The sequence below is a fragment of the Adiantum capillus-veneris genome, chromosome 24, assembly GCF_014529385.1.
Source record: "Adiantum capillus-veneris isolate H3 chromosome 24, ASM1452938v2, whole genome shotgun sequence".
Taxonomy (NCBI): domain Eukaryota; kingdom Viridiplantae; phylum Streptophyta; class Polypodiopsida; order Polypodiales; family Pteridaceae; genus Adiantum; species Adiantum capillus-veneris.
Window position 1 is genome coordinate 492,314 of NC_140954.1, and position 3,931 is coordinate 496,244.

Genomic DNA, 3,931 nt, shown 5'->3' on the forward strand with positions numbered 1-3,931 from the left:
GAGATAATACCGAGATACTTTAACAACATAAATCATTTCAAGCCCCTTCTTTTGATGGTGGTGTAGTTCTTTTCAGCACTGTCTAATTATTGGCTGGCATAGTAGACTGGGAAATCCATAGTTCTGTCTCCTGGTTCAGCCAAAATACATCCTATAGCAAATGGATACACATCAATATGAATGTAAAAGATTTTTTCCCAATCAGGTGCTTTTAACACTAGAGAGGATATGAGAGCATCTTTTAATTTCTTGAATGATTCCTCACACTCATCCGTCCATTCAAAAATCACTATAAGTCTATACAACGATTGCATACATGTTTATGAACCTCCTCTAATAACCATAGTGTCCCATAAATCATTGTACTTGTTTTACATTTATGGGTTTAAGAATTTCAATAATCCCTTTTATCTTATCCAAATCCGTGGATATGCCATTTTCTGAGACAATATGTCGAAAGATTTGTCCTTGCCTGACCATAAAAACACACTTTTCTTTATTAAGACAGAGTTTATACGTCCTGCACTTCTCAAATACTTTCTTGAGGCGTTCTGTATGTTCCTCTATTAGGAGAGAGTATACACATAGGTCATCCATATAGATTTCTAGGAATATTCTTAAGTATTCTTTAAAATCATGTGCCATCAATCTTTGAAACGTTGCAGGTGCATTTGTCAAACCAAATGGCATGAAAGACCATATTAGGTAAAGTGGGAAAATCCCAATTCCCAGGTTGGACAACTTTCAATATATCATGTATAAAATATAGAGATTTTGTCAAAAATTTGAGTTTTCTTAAGGTCTCATTCCACTTTATGCACATACAATACACAATGAAAACAACTAAAATATCATGGTTTCAATTAATTGGATTATTAGGAGAGGAGTATATTGCATCCATTATTGTTGTCTATGTTCTACTGTCCTACCTACAACTTATCTCAACATGGAGAGCTTGGTTTCTAGGTCCACCACTTGTCCAAGTTAATGTAAAAGTGACTCAAGGTTCACAACTTGTGAAAGCAAGGATCCATTGAGGAATACAATCCACTTGGCTATTTTTCCTTAATTTATTGCATGTGACATTTAAGCAAGGTCCACTTCTAATCTATAACTTCTTAATTTGAGGCATGGGGCATACATAAAATATGTAGCATATGCTCTATTGCCTCATAGGAAGGTTGGTTTCAAGGTGCACTTATCCATGCTAGCCTATCTTGGAGAAATGATGGAGCTTGCTTCTCTCCTTGTTTCAATGGAGACTAGCTTGGACAAGTGGTGGACCTTTGCTTCTCTCTATGTTTCAATAGAGTTAGCTTGGACAAGTGGTGATCTTGGAACAAAACCCCCATGTAAAACATATCATGGGTATTCCAAGTGATTAGAAAGATTACCATTTAAGATATAACCTTATAGGTTGGACAACTAGATCTTGGCTTGGAGAAATGGTGGACCTTTGATTCTCTCCATGTTTCAATGGAGTCTATCTTGGAGAAATGGTGGAGCTTGCTTCTGTCCATGTTTCAATGGAGCCTAGCTTGAACAGTTGGTGGACCTTTGCTTCTCTCTATGTTTCAATAGAGTTAGCTTAGACACGTGGTGGATCTTCAAAATAAACCAACTACTATCAATGTTGCCTAGCTTGGACAAGTGGTGGAGTGTTTCTCTACTCCATGTTTCAATGGATCTTAGCTTGGACATGTGTTGGACCTTAAAACAAAAACCCCATGTACAACATAGAATGGATTTTCTAGATTTCAATGGAGTCTAGCTTTAACAAATGGTGGAGCTTGTCTTCATCCATGTTTCAATGAAACTAGCTTGGACAAGTGGTGGACCTTGTAACAAACCCTCCCATGTACAACATATCATTGGTTTTCTAAGTGATGGGAAGGAATACCATTCAAGATATAAACTTATAGCTTGGATAAGTAGTTGACTTTAAAACCAAATTCATCATAATACAATGAAATACAGGTCAGCCAATTCCTAAATCTTGAGACCAAACCTCCCATGCTATTAGAGATAATATATTGGATAAGTGGTGGACCTTCTATTATTTTCCCATGCTTAGTTTAGACAACCGGTACACTTCGCAGCTATAAAGGTTGGACGAGTTGTGGAGCCTTGTTTCTATCCATGTTTTAATGGATCCTAGCTTGGACAAGTGGTGGACCTTGGAAAAAATCTTCCATGTACAACATATATGAGGTTTTCCATGTTTTAATGGAACCTATCTTGGACAAATGGTGAAGCTTTCTTCTCTCCATGTTGATTTTGGAACTACCTTAGACAAGTGGTGGAGCTTTTCTTTTCTACTCTTCATAATACAATGAAGTATATGTTGGTTACATGGTGAATCTTAAGGCCAAACCTCCCATTTTACTAGAGATGATAGGTTGGACAAGTGGATCAACCTTCTATCATTTCTCCAGGACTATATTGGACAATTAGTAGACATAACATCTCTCTATGTTGTCTAGAGATGAGCTTGGACAAGTGATGGACCCTGCTTCTCTCTTCCCTTGGTTTACTAGTTTGAAGACTCAGTATATATACTTTCTTAGATCTAGCTTGAACAAGTGGTGGACCTTGCATCCACAATCTTAATTCAGTATAAAAAAGTATATGAAAAAATAACATAGGAATCTTGGTTTGAAGGTCAAGCAATTAGGTTCCAAATGCACATAATAATATATTTTCCACCCATATTAAAAGAAAGTTAAATATGCACATAATAATATATTTTCCAAATGCACATAATAATATATTTTCCACCCATATTAAAAGAAATTTAAATATGTTATTACCAAATTGACAAAGGTAACGTCCAAGAATTATATCTTTCCATCTTGTCAGATCTAAATCTTCATCAAGGCAACATGCATGTATACATCAACTTTCAAGCCATTCAAGAATACATGCACTTAGATTCCATAGTTTTGTTTTCAAAGTCTTTTAGGTTCTAAAACTCTTTCACATAAAGTATGTAATGACAAAATTCTTGAAGCAAACATTTGTGCCCAAGAAAAAGATCCCTCTCACATATTTAAAGTCCATGAATTCTCTGATCCACACTTACAAGTTTTATTTTGACATCAAACATCAATTCTTTCATAGTTCCAAATAAATGCAACCTCGATATGAATTGACAAAAAATGAATTTCTTTTACTATATGACCCAACATAGGCCCCAATCAAATAAAAAATGATTCCCCAAAAATTTGGGTGCACTCTAGCAATACATCAGAGTCCCCTTACAATAGGATGCACTCCAATAGTACATTGAAGTCCCCTTAGAGTAGGGTGCACTCCATTCAAGTGTTCATAAAATTGACACACCTTTAAAAAAAAAAAAAAGACTATATCAAATTATACAAATGTTGAAAGATACACACTAGAATTAAAAAAAGCATCTTATAGCCATATTTATTCAATGCTTTCGTGTTGACAAGTACACACCAAGGACATAATTTGTCTCAGAATCACTATACTGATTTACAATTGTGTTGTATGTATAGACTCTCTTATCTCTTGCATACAACCATCCTACCAACCATGGAATTATGGTTCTCTGCAAGAAGTTTTGAAGTTGCTCGGAAGTTTGCCTCCACATCTTTGGAAATATAAGATATGTCCCTGGCATGTTCCACATCACCCTATATGGAGTGTCATCAAAAATTAAGGTATTGTTTGCATCCAAATCCTCAAATATCTTCCAAATATCACTCAGATTTTTGTGATAAACCCTTGTAAATCCTAACATGATATTTGGATTTTGGCAATTTTTGTTACTCATAAACACCTTGAACTTGGTATACTGCTCAGGAAAACACTTTTGTGTGATGCGTTGCACCCTTGTTAAGTTATAGCAACTCCATATCCATAGCTCAAAGTATTCAGCACAAAAATCCAAAAAACTTTGTGCGTC